The sequence below is a fragment of the Dendrobium catenatum genome, unplaced genomic scaffold (assembly GCF_001605985.2).
Source record: "Dendrobium catenatum unplaced genomic scaffold, ASM160598v2 fragScaff_scaffold_1680, whole genome shotgun sequence".
NCBI classification, from domain to species: Eukaryota; Viridiplantae; Streptophyta; class Magnoliopsida; order Asparagales; family Orchidaceae; genus Dendrobium; species Dendrobium catenatum.
Window position 1 is genome coordinate 1,371,579 of NW_021320142.1, and position 19,769 is coordinate 1,391,347.

The 19,769-nt window shown below is 31.3% G+C and overlaps 1 non-coding gene across 1 annotated transcript; it reads right to left on the reverse strand.

Annotated features, from left to right (window-relative positions):
• Positions 1-16,459: 16,459 nt before the first annotated feature.
• LOC114581371 lies at positions 16,460-16,566 on the reverse strand. The gene has a single exon (XR_003703300.1). It is a non-coding gene; the product is annotated as a small nucleolar RNA R71 (small nucleolar RNA).
• Between the last annotated feature and the right edge of the window lie 3,203 nt (positions 16,567-19,769).

A 19,769-nucleotide genomic window follows, 5' to 3' on the forward strand; every position in this document is an offset into this window, starting at 1 on the left:
TGTAGTCGGCCAGGACGATCTTGTATCGGCTTGGACGATATTCACAATTATGCCTTAATTGATCTGACAATCAAGAAAGTAATTAAGGATAATTGATATGATCATATCTTCCTAGACGATCGCAAGATCAGCCAGGCCGATTCATTCAAAAACCCTTAATTGCTCCTGGTCGATAAATATCAGCCAGCACAAATTCAGGGTGATGTTCTAGCCGATCTGGATCGGACAGCTTGAATTTAGAATGATGCTCTGGACTATTTTTTTTATTTGAATTGATCAGCCGGGATGATCATGAGATCGTCCTGGATGATAAAGCCAAATTTTCAATCGTCCATCTTGTATTCAGGGCGATGCTCTGGCCAATCTTATGAGATTTATACTGGTCGGCCAGGACAATTTCCATATTGTCATGGACGATAAAGTCGGCAACTTGTAATTAATGAGATCCTTTGAACCTATTCTATTTAAGAGCTCTTGTTCAACGTTATTGAACATCCTTGGCTGATATCTTGACCTGAGAAAACCTAAAGGAGAGAGAGAGGGAGAGAGAGAGAGGATTTTGTGAGGGAATTCACAAGGGTTGCTCTAAGCATTGTTCCACTTCTTCTTCCCTAGAGTCTCTTGTCCTTGGAAGGGTTGGGAGAGGTAAGTTCCAGCAAGTGATCGTGGTTCTCTTCCTGCTTCAGGAGGAAGCAAAAGGAGTTGGGTTCTCTGCCTTGTCGGGTGTGGCAAAAAGGAGGTGTTTTTATGAGGGCTTCTCCGCCTAGCTGTGGGGGCTAAAGGAGAGTCACGTTTGTAGTGCAATACTCAGAGGGCGCCACCGGGGAGTGGACATAAGTCGAGTTGACCGAACCACTATAAACCCTTATGTTCTTGTTTTTACTGCTTCCGTATTTATTTTCTTCTGCACTTGTTTTTGTGGTGATTTGGTTTGTGATATTTGTGCTTTGCTTAAAGAAATTTTTAAATACCCATTCACCCTCCCCCCTCTTGGTTAGCCTCGGGCTAGTTCTATAGGGCTTAACATCCCTAACGAACTTCCAAGTGGTATCAGAGCACTTTCTAGTGTCATCTGAGCACTTTCAAAAAGAAGTGCAAATAAATATCTACCAAAGAAAATTAGTGCACTACAAAAAAACAATCATAAGTCTATTCATACATAGCCACATTCTAGGACTCAACATGCATCTCATATCCCAAGGAAGAGGCACAACACCCCACATAGATTAGAAAATCCATTCCATGGGATTAGCTACTATTCCTTTGGCATGTTAGGACACATAGCCTGCACTTGAACCATACATCGTAGAATACATCTAATATGGAGGCCAACATCAAGTGCATAACAATATAGCATGTATATCATTCATTCAAGTTAGCATAAGGTGGAAACCAAACTCACTAAGGTTCCCAAATCTAACACTTAATTGACTTTGTAGGGATGTTCTCACAAAAGGCTTAGTGAGAGAAAGCGGTATATAGATAGTGGATGCTCCCAACACATGACTATATATTTAAATCAATTCATCACGATCGAGGCTAGGGCAGGAGAAAAAGTTACATTGGGAGATAACACCATCATGAAAGTAGTTAGCACAAGTATGATTGACAACTCAAAGAACTTTATTATTAAAAATGTTGAAGAAGTAAATGATTTGAAACACAACTTGTTGAGTATTAGTCAATTGTGTTATAAAGATTTTGACATTAAATTTCTATATACTAAGTGTTTAATTAGCTTAAATGAAGATATTATTTTAGAAGAAAAAGTAATAAATATTATTTATATGCTTGACTTAAATTGTGTTGATTATTCTAATTCCTTATGTTTAAAAACTATTGTTGATGAATCCTAATTATGGCATAGGCAACCATGTCATGCAAGCATGAAAACCCATAGGAAGATCACCCAGAAAGACCTAGTTAGAGGCATATCCAAGCTAAATTTTTCTATATATCACCTTTATGATGTTTGTCAACTAGGAAAATAATTCAAATTATCAGTTCATTCCATTAAGGATATTATCGCCTCTTGGCCACTAGAAATCTTACATATGGACTTGTTTGGGCATGTTCGTATAATCATCTTAAGATGACTAACTTATAAATATGTAATTGTTAATGATTTATCTAAATTCATATGGATTAAGTTCTTATCTCATAAGAGTAAATCATTTAAGGAGTTTAGAATATTCTCCACTTGGATTAAAGAAAATTAGGATGTGAAATTTAAACTATCCATAATGATTATAGTAGAGATTTTGAGAATGATAAGTTTGAATCATACTATAAGGAGCTGAGAATAGAAGATAACTTTTCTGCCTCTAGGATGCCTCAGCGGAACGGGGTAGCTAAAAGAAAGAATAGAATCTTAGTAGAAGTTGCTAGGGCTATGTTAGCTAAATATTCTCTACCTATATATTTTGGATAGAAGTCGTAAGTACAGTTTGTTATGTGTTAAATTTAATAAGATGAATAAAATTTTTAAAGTTAAAAAAAAGCCTTGTTATGTGTTAAAGAGGTTAATGCTAAATATACACTTAATATGACACCCTATGAGCTACTTAAGGGAAGGACACCTAATCTTTCTCATTTGCATGTCTTTGGGTGTAGATGTTTTGTTCTCATTAAGGGTAAATCTCGTCTAGAAAAATTTGATCAAAAATGTGATGAAACCTTTCTTAGTTAAAGAAAATACATCAAGGAGATTCTATAAAAGTGTGAGATGGAAAGTGATAAGGCAATAAATACACCCATTGAGCTTTATCATTTAATTCAAGAAGTATTTAAAGGAAAACTATGTAGATCAAAAGAAGTATAGGGAGATAATATGATCACTTCTATATTTAACTGCTAGCAGACCTGGTGTCATATTTAGTATATGTCTTTGTGCTAGATTCTAAGATGATCCTAAGGAAACCCATATGAATGCAATTAAGAGAATCTTTAGATACCTTTTAGGCCCCAAAAACTTAGATATCTAGAATCCTAGATATAGCTCATCATTTGAAATTATAGGATATTGCTCAGACTTTGTAGGGTGTAGGATTGAAAAAATATCTCAGGGGCCTGTCAATTCATAGGATAATAATTAGTTTCGTAGTCTAGTAGGAAGTAAAATTCAGTAGCCCTATCCACCGCTAAGATGGAATACATAGCTAATGAAAGATGTATTGCTTAATTTTTATGGCTGAAATAATAAATCCTAGATATTATACTATTTATAAGGACAGTTCTCATCATGTGTGACAACACTTATCTAAAAATCCAATTCAACAGTCCCGCAGTAAGTATATAGACATTGGACATTATTTGATTAGAGATAATATAACCCAAGGAAGATATATAACTGTATCTTGTACCCATTGAAAATCAATTGACAGACATTTTCACCAAACCCTTAAACTATGATACATTTAATACATTAAGGACTAGACCGTGTCATTAATATTCATTATTGATCCAGGTTAAAAGTGAAATCATCAAACACTTATAATCATATATTTTGTGTGTGTTTAAATGTGTGTTAAATGTTGTGACTTATATTTATTTATTTTTCATATTTGATTTATTTAATGTGATGTTTGTAGTCAGTAGAAGTTCCCTGATTGTCGCACACCAACCTTTTTTATTAAATAAAAAAAATAAAAAAAGTAATTTATTCATATCATACTATATGAACCATATTCACATTATAAAAACATCATTAATCTTGTACAATATTCACATGTATGCACATCCTCACCACTCAAAAAATTAATGGCCTAGATTTGACCAATAATTGGTCATCATACTGTAAGACCACAATTCATACTGTGTGACCCACATGTCAAAAAATGTTGAATGAATTCAAATATGTTGGAAAGATAATAATTGTACTTTTATACTATATGAATACCTGTTCATATTGTATGATACGTTAGTTAAAAAAGAAGTCCAGATGACTCCTTAGGAGGATCAATTTTTTTATGTTCCTGATGATCTTTATTGTACTTGACAGTTTGACCACATTTTTCCAACAGTCATCCAAATAATTTAAATTTTCCCTATCATGCTGTTTGATCTAAATCATATTGTACAATATATTGAAAAATCTTTATAATGAGAGGGATTTTTAAGAATTTTCAATCACTCAACTTTCTTTCACTTTCTTTTACTTGCATTTGTAACCATAATATTCAAAATGGCTAGAGGCACTAAGAATGCTCACTTGACTCAAGGAAGCTCTTCACGTCATCCTGTGGATGATATATTTCAAAATGTTGAAGATGATTCTGCCTATCATCGATTCAAAATTGCTCATAGCACACCTTCTCGTCTTCTAGACCAAGCTTCCCTTAATTATTAGGTCATGAATCTTTTTGCTTCTACTTCCCTACACTTTCTCCTGACCGTAGCTATTCCTTTCAACTCTGAACTCCTCTATGAGTTTTTTACCAACCTTAGGGTCAAGGATGAATTCTCTATCATGTGTTCATATGTCTATAAGAGACTTGTAGAAATCACCAAAAAGGATCATGCCAATACCTTCACGTAACCATTGAAGGCCCTAAATCCCACTTGTTATCTTCTAAAGGAAACTATAATTAGACTGCTATAAACCTCATTATTAGGGATACCCTGTTGAATCAATATTAACCTTTTATCCACTCTCTTAATCAGAGTACGTGAATCATCTAACATATCCTTAGAACTTCAATTCTAGCTAAAGCTGGGGATTAAGTTAACATCACTACATTCTAGCCTTTAGTTACATATTTCATTATGTCTGACACCTAGTTTGACGAGGCTAACATGATTACTAGCTACTTAAAAACCTCACTTATATCTGCCTACCTTTCACAAAATAAAAGCAAAACATTGCTTTAGGACATATAGTAGCATATGTCCTCAACCAAAAATATTAACTTATCTATCCTAGCACTGTAGACTATTTTCCTACCTTATATACGGACAGCTTATTTCACGTTCATTTTCACCGACACTAGAAAAATAAGCCAGTCGACGAGCTAGATATTAATGAAGTGGAGGGAGATCTTCTTACTCCACCACTAGCACCAACACCCGCACTTACTCTAGCTCCTATAACAGCCAAATATGATCTCCAATGGCTTTGCTCACTTAAATACCATGATCACCTTGCATATTAATGAGTACAATCTGCACTAGGAGGAGATACATCTGAAGAAAGAGGCCTTCCTAAAATGACACTAGCAGTTATAAAAGTAGCATGAGGCTAATACGGAGTGGTTCACTGAGCAGTTTTTGCTCATATTGTTTTTCTCTACCACCACCACCACCTGATCAGGAGTCATCCTACTTCTAGGAATGAATTTTGTTGTAATTTATGTTGGTTTCTTATGCTACCTTTTTTTTATTTTATGCTTGTATTTTCTTTCTTGTATCATTGTTCCTCCATTTTGTGATGTTAAAAGGGGAAGAAGGGTTTGGCTTGTTGGCTTGTAGATCATGCTTATTCTATTTAAGTCTATTTTTCTTTTATGATTATATTCCTGTTTTTGCTTTTCGGTTTGAAAAAAAAATTTGTTTCTCTATTTTTAAAATACTTCAATTAGTGAGGGGGATCTTAGGAGCAAATATAATTAACTTGCAATTTAAAAAATAATATATTTGTCAACATCTAACAAGGGATGATTGTTGCAATCTAGGTTCTCGATCTTATATTTTTTATGATAATAAAAATTATTGAATGAATCTCTACTTCTCCTAGAATTTATATTGCATATATGCTTTTTATGTGCACTAACATTTCAAGTACATCATACACCATCCAAGAACTTTCCAAACTTAAGATTGGGTAGAATGAGATGATGTTTATAAGAGCCTGTAACCTTCATTTTTTTATTTTAAATTTCTTGTGTCAAAGACGTATATGGGCGTATGTTATTTTGGAAATCATACGCATATACACTAGGGAGTGAGAAAACAAAATTTTAAAAATTAAACTAATCATATTGTACAATTTAGATCATATTGAATGATCAGTTATTCAAAAAAGTAATGAAAATAGATATTTCTATAATTAATATTTTTAAACTAATCATGGGGTTTAAACATGATCATCCTATTAGTTGGACTAGAAAACCCTAGCCGCCAATAAAATTTAAGTAAATATTTTAAATTTTGATTTTTTTTAACTAATTATATTGTATGAATATGCTCATATGGTATAATATTTTAAAAATTACTTAAATTAATCCCCATGATTATTCAATCAAATCAAATTTTAATTATTATAGCAGATAGAACCGCACGATGTGGATCATACCATATGATAGACATAGACAAAGTATGATCATATCAGAGATCATCCTAGATGAAACCTTAGTTTTTGAACTAATTATATAGTATGATGGCAATCATACTGGACAACTAGTAGAGATAATTTTTTACTGTCCCAGAGATTATCCTGTATGGTCTTAAGATAATTAAACTAATCATACCATACAATCTAAAGATCATATTATGCGATTGATATATAAAACTTGAATAGCTCATCCTATGGTTGTTCCATTATACTGAATAAACTCTACTTTTTAAACTAATCATACTATACGATCCTCCATCGTACTATACTAACAGAGTTAGCATAACTAAATTTTTTAAAGACTTGCATAAAATATTTCTTATTAGACTCTTGAGAAATCTTTGGTTGTTAAAGGAATTATAATATAAAGCTTTGTGATTTCATTGAGCAATGGAGAAGGAGTAGGTGAAGTTGTGAGAGAGGGAGAAGTAGTGTGAGGGGATTCCATATAGTTGCTCTAGTAGGCTTGCACCTTGATTACTCTAGTGGCTTTGTTGGTCTGTTAGGGTTGCTATGGGGTGAAATTTTCAAGGCTCAAGATCTAAGGTTCTCTGACTTCACTAAGAGTGTGAAAAGGATTCCAATCTTCTCTACCTTTATTAGGAGGATGAAAAAGGATTTTTGTACTCTACTGCATCGGGTGGAAGAGAATGTGTAAGGGATTTTTTTTATTGCTATGGGGGCTAAAGGAGAGACACTAAAGGTTTAGTGAAATACTTGGAGAGGACTCCGGGGAGTGTATGCTTGTAGAGTTTTGACCAAACCACTATAAAATTGAGTGTGCTCGCTCTATTTTATTTTTCTTACATTTTAATTTCTTTTACAATTATTATTCCTGCAAATATGTGTTATGTTTATAAACCTTCAGTTATGTTGATTATTATTTCAAAAGAAAATAAAAATAGAAAAATAGATTTAAAAATATTTTGTTATTTATTTTTTGTTACAAAAATCAAAGGAGCAAAATAACATAGCTTTTATAAAGAGCTTTTGTTTGCGTTATTGTTTAATCCAAAAATGAAAAAGAGATTATTTTAGAGAATTTTTAAATAACTAATCCAACCCCCCCCCCCCCCCCCCCCCCCCCCCCCCCCCCCGTGGTGTGCCTTGGGTAGTTCAATGAGGTTTAACTACCTCACTTGAACTTTCACAATTTACACTTAACAATCCAAAATTCTACAATAAAATATTATATTCAATATTTTTACTATTTTATTCAGTGATAGAATCTCCATAATTATTATTTTTATTTCAGTATGATAATTATTACAGTTAAAGTAAATAGTATTAGTTAATTACAAGTAAGCATACTTTCTCGAGGGTTCAACAATATATCTATTTCTTTATTACTTGATTTGGCACGTATACTTGCTTAAATTAAGTTGGATTTTATTACTTTTATATCAAAAAAATTTAAGCATTATTTAGAGGTGATAGAGTCCTAGATGTTTATGCAATTCAAAAGTTAGCTCCACAGCCCCTCATTAAATTTTTGGCGCTATTGTCGGTAAAGAAGTTTACTTTTTATAATTGTAACTATATTGTTGAATTAATTATATGATTAGACATATTTATATCTTTTATTTTATTTATTTTATTTAATGTATTTGTTGATTGCATATTCATGGTTATATACTTTGTAAACATAGAAAGGAATATTTATTATTTGATGCTGAAATAGAAAGAACCCTTTCAAAAATTTGAAAAACTAAAAAGATTATAAAAAAGTTTGAACATATATTAGATAAAGATCATTCTAGACCTCTAGGGGATCATGCTAACCCTTTAGTAGATGGAATTTATCATAGCATTAATAAACTTACGATCCAAGCTAATAATTTTGTATTTAAACCTACTATAATTCAAATGGTTAAAAATTCTTAGTTTGGGGGAACTCCTATTGAAGATCCTAATATACACATAACCAATTTCTTAGAAAATTGGGTAACATTTAAGTATAATGGTATTAGTGAAGATGCTATTAGAATTCGATTGTTTCTATTTTCTCTAAGACATAAAGCTATGATGTGGCTGAATTTTTTACATCCAGGTTCTATAACCACTTGGAATGAGTTGGCTTATAAGTTTCTTGCTAAGTATTTCCCACATTTAAAGATGGTTAAACTTAGAAATAATATCATTTCTTTTACCCAATTTGAAGGAGAATTGATTTATGAGAGTTGAGAGAGATTTAAGAAAACACTTAGGAAATTCCCTCACCATGCTTTACCCATGATTGGTTGGTTATTTAAATATTTTATAATAGATTAGTATGATATCTTGGAGCAATCATAGATGTTGTAGCTAGAGGATCATTAATGTATAAGCAATTTATGGAAGCATATGAACTAATAGAGGTAATGGCTACTAATAATTTTTAGTGGTTTGCTGGTTAAATCCTAAGATAGTAGCCGAAGTTTATGAATATGATGCTTTGTCAATTTTAGCTACACGAGTTGTAGCAATTTCTAAGAAGTTGAGTATAGTAGAAGAAAAAATAGAATTCAAAACTAAATTATCCATACAATTGGAGGATCAAAAGTTAATTGGAAATAATAATGTGCAAAGTATTGAAAATTTTAGTTTGATTGGAAGACAAAATAATCCCTAATGTAATATATATAATTCAAGTTGGAGGAACCATCTTAATTTTAATTGGTCAAATCATATTGCTAGAAATAATCAATGAAATTCTAATCAAAATAATCAATTATTAAATAGGAACAATCCTTATCAATCTATTATTAATCCTAGACTTTCATATCTTCTAGGATTTAATCAAAGCAATCAACTCGGAAGTAGAAAATAACCATTGGAAGATGTAGTGATTCAGCTAGGGACTTAATTACAAAATCAAGATAATTCAATTAAACACTTTGATATCTAATTATATCAACTTGGAATTTCAGTCAATAGTATACATCTTGGATCATTGCCTAGCAATGTTGAAGTTAACCCAAAGGAAAAAAAAAGATCCAAGATAAAATAATTTTAAGATTGATAGTAATATATCACTTCCAAATTGATAAATCTAGGCAAGTCTAGCTGAAGACAATAAAATTAGTGCTATATGAGAGGCAAAGTAGCTTTTAACTTTTATGTGCTTGATCACCCGGAAAAACCTAGTTAAAGACATATCCAAGCTAGATTTTTTTACGGACCACCTTTATGATGTCTGCCAACTAGGAAAATAATTCAAATTATCATTTCATTCCATTAAGGATATTATCACCTCTTGGACACTAGAAATTTTTCATATGGACTTGTTTGGGCATGTTCGTACAACCATCTTAGGATGGAAAACTTATAGATATGTAACTGTTAATGATTTATCTAAATTCATATAGATTATGTTCTTATCTCATAAGAGTGAATCATTTAAGGAGTTTAGAATATTCTCCACTTGGATTCAAAGAAAATTAGGATGAGAATTTTCAACTATCCATAGTGGTCATAGTAGAGATTTTAAGATGATAAGTTTGAATCATACTATAAGGAGCTGAGAATAGAACACAACTTTTTTTCCCCTAGGATGCCTCATCATAATGGGGTAGCTGAAAAAAAAAATATAGAATCTTAGTAGAAGTTGTTAGGGCTATGTTAGTTGAATATTCTCTACCTATATATTTTGGATAGAAGTAGTAAATATAGTTTATTATGTGTTAAATTTAATAAACTGAATAAAATTTTTAAAATAAAAAAAAAAAAGCCTGTTATGTGTTAAAGAGGGTTAATGTTAAATATACACTCAATACGACACCCTATGAGCTACTTAAGGGAAGGACACCCAATATTTCTCATTTGTATGTCTTTGGGTGTATATGTTTTGTTCTCATTAAGGGTAAATCTCCTCTAGAAAAACTTGATAAAAAATATGATGAAACCTTTCTTAGTTAAAGCAAATATATCAAAGAGATTCTATAGAAGTGTGAGATGGAAAGTGCTAAGGTTATAAATACACCCATGAGCTTTATCATTCCATTAGAAAAGTATCTAAATGAAAAATATCTAGTTCAAAAGAAGTATAGGGAGATAATATCACTGATGTCATATTTAGTGTGTCTTTGTGCTAGATTATAAGATGATCCTAAGGAATCTCATATGATTATAATTAAGAGAATCATTAGATACCTTTTAGACCCCTAAAACTTAGATATCAAGTATCCTATATATAACTCATCATTTGAAATTATAGGATATTCAAACTTGGACTTTGTACGGTGTAGGATTGAAAAATATCTCAGGGGCCTGTCAATTCATAGGATAATCATTAGTTTCCTAGTCTAGTAGGAAGCAAAATACAATAGCCCTATCCACCGCTAAGATGGAATACATAGCTACAGAAAGCTGTGTTGTTTAAGTTTTATGGCTGAAACAATAAATCCTAGATATTAGATTATTTATAAGAACCGTTCTTATCATGTCTGACAATACTTTCTAAAAATCCAATTCAAAACTCCTGCACTAAGTATATAGACATTGGCATTATTTTGTTAGAGATTATATAACCACGGAAGATATATAACTGTATCATTTAGCCATTGAAAATCAATTGAGATGCATTTTCACCAAACACTTAAACTATGATACCTTTAGCACATTAAGGACTAGATTGTGTCATTAATATTCATTATTGATCCAGGTTAAAAGTGAAATCATAAAAGACTTATAATCATATATATTGTGTATGTTAAATGCTGTGACTTATGTTTATTTATTTTTCCTACTTGATTTATTTAATGTGATGTTTTGTAGTCAGTAGTTATTCCCTGATTATCACACACCAACCTTTTTTATTAATAAAATGAAAAAATGAGAAACAAATAATTTGCTCACATCATACTATTTGAACCATATTCACATTATACGAACATAATTAATCTTGTACAATATTGACATGTCCGCATATCCTCACCACTCATAAATTTAATTGTCCGGATCTGACCAATAATTAGTAATCATACTATACGACCACAATTTGTACTATGTGATCCACATGTCAACAAATATTGAATGAATTCAAATATGTAGGTACGATAATAATTGTACTTTTATATTGTTTGAATACATGTTCATATTGTACAATACATTAGTTAAAATAGAAGTCCAGATGACTCCTCAGGAGGCTCACTTTTTTTATGTCTAGGATGATCTTTATTGTACTTGAAGGTCAAACAATTTAAATTTACCTAATCATGTTGTATGATCCAAATCATATGCCATTTAAGGAAGCATATGAACTAATAGAGTTAATGACTACTAATAATTTTTAGTGGTCTGTTGATAAGTTAAATCCTAAGGGAGTAGCAGAAGTATATGAATATGATGCTTTGTTAATTTTGACTACAAAAGTTGTAGCAATTTCTAAGAAGTTGAGTATAGTAAAAGAAAATATAGAATTCAAAACTAAATTATTCATACAATTGGAGGATCAAAAGTTAATTGAAAATATTAATGTGTAAGGGATTGAAAATTTTAGTTTGATTGGAAGACAAAATAATACCTAATGTGACATATATATTTCAGGTTGGAGGAACCATCCTAATTTTAATTGGTCAAATAAGTTTCTAGAAAATCAATGAAATTCTAATCAAAATAATCAATGATTAAATCGGAACAATCATTATCAATCTCTTGTTAATCCTAGACTTGCATATCTTCTAGGATTTAATCAAAGCAATCAACTTGGAAGTAGAAAATCACCATTGGAAGATGTAGTGATTCAGTTAGGGACTCAATTACAAAATCAAGATACTTTAATTAAACATTTGGAAATCTAACTATGTCAGCTTGGAATTTTAGTTAATAGTATACATCTTGGATCAATGTCTAGCAATATTGAAGTTAACCCAAAGGAAAAAGAAAAAGATCCAAGATAAAATCATTTGAAGATTGATAGCAATATACTGCATCCAAATTGATAAATCTAGGCAAGTCTAACTAAAGATAATAAACTTAGTGTTATATGGGAGGCAAAGCAGCTTTTAATTTTTACGTGCTTGGTAGATTAGATATAGCAATAGTAGTCATTAATTAAAAAAACTAAGAGAGTGAAAGGACAGTTGCAGCACTACTTATAGTGAAACTTTGCTTGGTCATGCCGCATCTGTTTAAAAGTCAAATTTTTCGCTCTACTCTATCAATTTATTACTTGATTCAGCGTGTATATTTGCATATATTAAGTGGAGTTTTATTATTTTTATATCAAAGAAAATTTGAGAATTATTTTGGGGTGATAGAGCCCTAGATTTTTATACAATTCAAAGTTCACTCCATAGCCCTCATAAGTAGCTTTTTTTTCTTTTGAATTAGATTGAGCTATTACATAGCCCCTCTCAACAGCTAATCTCCTACTTGATCCTTAAGATGTCCTCTTAAATATTGGGCTTTATGTTGAACAATTGGAATAAGAAATAGTGGGGATAAGGGAGAATAATTCATTGTTGTGTACATGATGAAAAGTATTTATTGGATTCAAATTTATCATGGGCAACATCATGACCTTATTAGAGAGTTTAGATAGGAAGATGTGGACGGGTACGATGACAATGAGTGCGTAAGTAAGGACAAGAGCTCAAGAATTTGCTGCTCTATGTGAATAGTGAAAACATCATAATGATGTAAAAAAATCATTTCAACCTATTATTTATAGGGTTGAAAAGGCTATAGTAGATGTTAAACCTAGATAAATTATAAATAATACATTATAAATAAGTGGACAAGTATCTCTAGATACATGTGGGTAACCATATCTAGCATAACTATGGTTATCTTAGGTGAGATCCTATAGTAAGTGCTCTTGATGGTTCCCCTCGAATGAAAGACTCATTTATACGCCTTGAGCTAGTTCTTTTGAGTTAGGGATTGGTATGATTAATGAGGCTGCTAATATGGGGTTTGTAGGTGTGTGCCTCTTATTGTTTGAATGAGGGGCCCTCTAAGGGACAATTTATTACAGTTAGGGTAAGGTATCCTTTAGGGTGCTTTATCCTATGGCGAGTACCTCCTTGGATTGAGGTTTATTAATGTGGGTTTCTCTTTTAATAAAACATGCCTAAGGTGTATACTTTTTTTGTCAAGCTCATCATAGGTGAGCTTTAGTAAGTTGAGTTTCTTCCTAAGATACATCAGAATCTAATTTGGAAGAAATATTTTTCATAACTTTCAATAATTAATAGCCAGAGCTACCTAATTTCTTTTATCAATATAAAAACCAGTAGAAATAAAACTATTAATTAAAACATCAATATATATATATTTGTATTTACATGGATCAAAATATGGGCTATTACATTTCCCTTGTTAAATCTTGCTTGGGATGGTTCCCCTCTTGGCGAGGCATATTTTGGATAAGTACCCCTCCTAGTCGAGCTCCTTTATAGATAGTGAATTCAGCTAATCCCTACAAGTTACTTATTGTTAAGTGTAAATTGTATTGTTTATTATGTGTAAGTTTAATAAAAATGTGTTGTTTTAGTGGTTTTTGCACAGAAAATATATAGGGAAGGACAAAAATGATAAGTGTTGAATAGTGCCATAGCTTTGGATTTCACAACCCCTTGGCACTAAATTCAGACATTACAATGCCATATTCTCTATTTTAAAGCATCACAGTGTCACTTAGGTCAGTGTTGCAGTGTAACATAATGTCATTACACCCAAATTCAACACTGTAGTATTAGAGCATCAAGAAATTAGCTCCAAAGTGTTGATCCTTATACTGCCTCAGTACCAAAATTCACATTCTTGCACTGCAATGCTCAAACTTATGTAGCGTCATAATTGAGCAGTTACCAATGTGAGTAGCCACGTTGAGTCAGCCAAAAGATGCATTTTTTCAATCATTAATAATATTAGGTTAGCCAGCACTATATTGGAGCCAAAATTGCAACTCCAAAGTGTCAATTCATTTTATACCGCCAGAGTGCCACCTTGTCAGTGATGTAGAGCTTGAGCCCATCCATGTACTTCCTACAAATGGTTTGTTAGTTCTATTATTTAGAGAGTTATATCACTTAAGTTAAATTTTATTATTTTAAGTGTATTTCTTTAGTGCCCCTTATAGTAAAGTCTAAGGGAGGATAGGTAAGTATAAGATACTTTTTCTTGTAGATATCTTAGCCTATTTGTGTAAGAAACTCTGTGGTTGGAGGAAGGAGTGTGGAAAAGATCATTTGATCCTTCTTTGTGAAAATTTAATATTACTTCCCTTTTATATTATCTTTCAATGAATGAAATGAAGATGAGTTTGCTTACTCTATTTTTCATGTTTTACTAATTCTCTAGTTTTAGGTTGATGATATTAAAAATATAACAAGTACCGATACAGACTCTTATCCCTTGAATGATAAAATAAATTTTTTTAATATCTCTCCTTCTTCATTTAATATATACAATTGTCATATTTGTTATTAATACCGAGTATAATGTATAGTCTTGATAGAGGAATGTTAGAATATTTATCATAGTATCTTAGATACTTCTGATTCTTTAAGACTTAAATAGAGTTTTAAAACTTTTCATTTCTTCAATCATTGATAAAAATGAATAATTCAAGTTTCATTCAAATTAATCATTTTGGCTGACTGTTTTGATGTATATGATAAGTAAAAAGTTTAGGAACTAAAATGAACAGTGCAATAGCAATAAGCGCAAGAATATTAACTTCCAATGTCTCTTTGTTTTCTTATTTCACAATAATTCAGGATCTAATCCCATAGAGATGATAAAGTGGATGGTCTGAGATCCACATTTATGAATTGAAAGGTCTGAATGATTAACTATACAATCAGTTGTTAGAATCCATAGGTGTTCAATTCATATGAAAAAATTGAAACCCTTCTCATTGGATGATGATGATACTTCCCAAAGACCAAAATCTTTGATCAGTGGAGGAACAATATTACCATTTTTGTTCAAAAAGATAACAAAGTGAGTATTGAAATGGAATATTATCATGCCTAGACATATGATGTTTTAATATTCTAGGTTATATGGATATAATAAAATTATAGGAAGGCTACAAATGTTTCATTTTATTCCTACAAGCTCGATAGAAATCTAGCGATGAATATGCTCTGATCCACATCTAAAACCAAAAGAGTCTCATCAGGAAAACTATGTTATTTATATTTATTAGTTTAAAATACTTTATTTTTATAAGTATCAAAATCTCCTTACAATTATTTCTTTCAATGAAAAAAACTCCAAAAAATCTTTTTTATTTTTCAGTATGATAAGTTATGCATTTGAAGTAAGCATCAGCAGTTACGTTACAATTAATTAGAATATTTCTCATGGGTTTGACACTCTACGTTATCACCTTACTATTTTATTCGACGTGTATACTTACATATTTTAGTGGGATTTTATTAATTTTATATTAAAAAGTCCAAGCATATTTCAAACTCAATAAGTCACATAGTAGCTCAGTGTAAACCCCCATCAAGTTTTTGGCATCATTTTCAGGGAAGTAACATATGTGTTACAATTTTTACTATATTATTGAAACAATTGCATATTTAAAGCTACTTGTACCATTTATCATTATTGTATTTGATAAAAAATTAAAAAAAGAAAAAAAATTGTTTTGTTAATTATTTAGCTCATGGTATTTATTTTAGGTATTTTATCATTATTGCATGCTTAGTAGATCTAATAAGAGGCCATTGTTATTTGACCCTAAAATAGAAAGGACCTTCACAAATATTTTTTGAAAAACTAAACATATTTATAGATTTCTAAACCAGTGCAAGATCATACCATTCTAGACTTCTTAGGGAGTATGTTAACCCTGTAGTTGAAGGAATCCATCAGAGTATTAATAGGCCTGCTATCCATGCTAATAACTTTGAATTGAAATATGTTATAATTTAAATGGTTAAAATTTTTTACTTTGGGGATACTCCTGTTGAAGATCTCAAATTATACTTAGCCAATTTCTTGGAAATATGTGCAACATTTAATTTTATTGGTGTTAGTGATGATATTATTAGACGTATATTGTTCTCATTTTATCTAAAAGACAAAGCTAAGAAATGGTTGAATTCTTTGTCCTAAGGCTCTATAACAAGTTGGATTGAGTTGTATCATAAATTCCTAATTAAGTATTTTCTACCTTAAAAAATTGCCAAACTTAGGAATGATATCACATCTTTTGTATAGTTTAAGGGAGAATTGATTTTTGAAAGTTGGGTGAGATTTAAGGAAATGCTTAGGAAATACCCTCACCATGCTTTACCCAATTGGTTGGTTATTCAAACTTTTTATAATAGATTGGTAGGATCCCTTAGATCAATCATAGATGTTGCAACTGGAGGAACTGTAATGTCTAAGCCATTTTAGGAATCATATGAACTAATACAGGAAATGGCTATATATAATTTTCATTGGCCTGCTGATAGGGTGAATCCTAAGAGAGTACCTAAAGTCTATGAATAATATTCTTTTTCAACTTTTACTACTTAAGTATCTACAATTTCAAAGAGATTAGACAATATGGGAGTTTGAACTAGACCATATAGGAATAATTGTTACTCTAATCCTGCAATTGATCCTAAACATATGAGCACTATAGTGCCACAATTACAGCACCTCACCATTACCCTTTAGGATTTGATCATAATTATAAATTTGGGAATAGGAAGATAACATTGGAAGAGATAGTAGTAAAATTGGAGACTTAACTGTATGATCAATCTATAACGCTTAAAAAAATAAAAGACATATATGGAAGCTTGCTAGGTTGATCAACAGTCAAAAATTAAAAGCTCAATGTAATAATATCTAGCTTAGGAGTGGATAGATTTAGGAGGCCCACATAAGGACATAAATCAATCTCTAAAGGATAATGATGTAGAAGAACCTTTAGAGGCTGAGCCCCCTACTGAACAACCCGAATTCATCAACAAAATTGAAAAACCAATTAGAAAAGTTGTAGAGAAACCTCTACTACCTTTTCCTCGGAGACTGATCAAACAACATTTGGATAAATAATTCTCTAGGTTCTTAGAAGTGTATAAAAAGTTAACCATCAACATAACTTTCTATGAAGCACTAGGGTAGATGCCCACCTATGCTAAATTCATGAAGGATGTTCTAAATATAAAAAGAAAGTTAGGAGAATTCAAAATGGTAGCCTTACCTGAAAAGTGTAGTGCTATAATTTAAAAGAAACTTCTTGAAAAATTAAAAGATCCCCATATCTTCACCATTCTCATAATTGTAGGAGATAATTTTTTTTGGTAGAGCTTTATATGATGTAGGATCTAGCATCAATCATATGCCCTTATCCATTTTTAGAAGATTAAATCTAAGTGACGTTCAACCCACCACTACCACCCTTCATCTAGCTGATAGATCTTTCATTTATCCTAAGGGGTGGTAGAGGATATCCTGATTAAGGTTGATAAGTTTATTTTCCCCATTGATTTTATTATTCTTGACATGAAAGAAGATATGGAGATATCTCTTATTTTAGGAAGATCTTTCTTAGCCACTAGGAAGGCTATCATTGATGTTTATAAAGCAGAATTGATAATGAGGGTTCAAGATCAATAAGTGACTATTTATTTCTTAAATCTATGAAGTTCCCTCATGAAAAGAATAAATATTATTTGAGTTAATTTGAAAGACACTATAGTGGAGAGATTTAAAGAAGATTTGTTATAAGGGGAATCATTAGAAGATATTGAGGAAGATTGTGAGGACTTAGGAGAATCTATTCAATTAATTAGAGATAATATTAAAATATTTAGGGAGAAGTTTGAAACTTTATAAAATTCATTTTTTGGATAAAACTTAGAGACCTTCTCTAGAAGCACCTGACCTAGAGCTAAAGGTTTTTTTTCCCAGCCATCTTAAGTATGCCTTTTTGGTAAAAATTTAACTTTGCCTATGATTATTTTTATATGATTATAAAAGAATGAGAAAGAAATATGATTAGGATTAAATACTATTAAAGGAATTAGCCCGTCGATCTGTATGTATATAATTTTAATAGATTTTAATTCAATATCAAAACTGATCCTCAAAGAGGACTAAAATTTATAAAAAAAAGTTGTCAAAAAGGAGATACTTAAACGGCTTGATATTGAATTGTCTATCCTATTTCATATAGTTCTTGGGTCAGCCCCATTCATTATGTCCCTAAGAAGGATGGTTTAAATGTAATAACTAATGAACACAATGAACTTATTCATAATAGGATTGTCACTTGTTGGAGAATCTGCATATATTATATGAAGCCAAATATGGCCACTAGAAATATCATTTTCCTTTTTTTTTTTTTCCTTAACTTGATGTTAGATAGGTTGGTAAGACATTCATTCTACTATTTTCTATATGGCCATTCAGGGTATCACCAAATTCTTATAAAATCTGAAGACTAGGATAAGACTACCTTCACTAGTCCTTATGAGACATTTGCCTTTAAGAGACAGCCTCTTGGTCTTTGCAATGCCCCTACTACTTTTCAAAGATGCTTGATGCCAATTTGTTCCAATTTAATTAAGCAGGGCACTAAAATCTTCTTGGATAAGTTCTCTATTTTAGCACTATGTTTGATTCTTGCCTTGAGCATTTAACTTGTATATTGAAAAGATATGTAGAGAAAATTTTAGTGTTTAATTTAAAAATATGTCAATTTATGGTGATGAAGAGTGTTGTTTTAGATTATAAAATTTATAAGGAAGGATTAGAGGTAAACATTTTAAAAATTCAAGTTATAGAAAAACTTCCCCCATCCACTTCTGTTAAAGGAATAAGGAGCTTTTCTGGGCATGCAGGATTTTATGGGGAACTTTTATTTGGTCCGGTGAACATACGTAGAGCTACATTTGGCCGGCACTAAGATCGCAGGCACAAAATGAGAAATACCGAGCAAATACCGAGCAATACCAATAATAGCGAGAAATATCATTATGTGAAGACAAAATACCGAGTAATACCAAGCAATATTGAGCAATACAAAGTAATACAAAAAATACCGAGTTCTTTCTAGAAAAACTCGGTGTTTTTTGGTAATACCCGGTATTGCTCGGTATTACTCGGTATTGGTTTTCCCAGAGCGATATTCCTCGTTATTATCAAACAATTCCTAGCAATACCGACCAAATACCGAGCAAAAATTGAGTAACAATCTTTTGACCGAACGTAGATTTACATCCGGTCAGAGGATGTAATAAAAGTTCTTTTATGGGAGGCTTATAAAGGATTTTTTCGAATTTTCAAAATATTTATGTCATTTGTTGGAAAAGGATGTTCTTTTTATATTTGATACTACATGTTTTGAAGCTTTTAATATGTTGAGACGTCATTTGATTATTGCTCAATTATTATTGCTTTTAATTTTCCATACCTTTTATAGTAATGTGCGATGCAAGTGATTTTGATGTTGGTGTTGTTCTAGGTCAAAAGTAAAATAAGACATTCCATATCATTT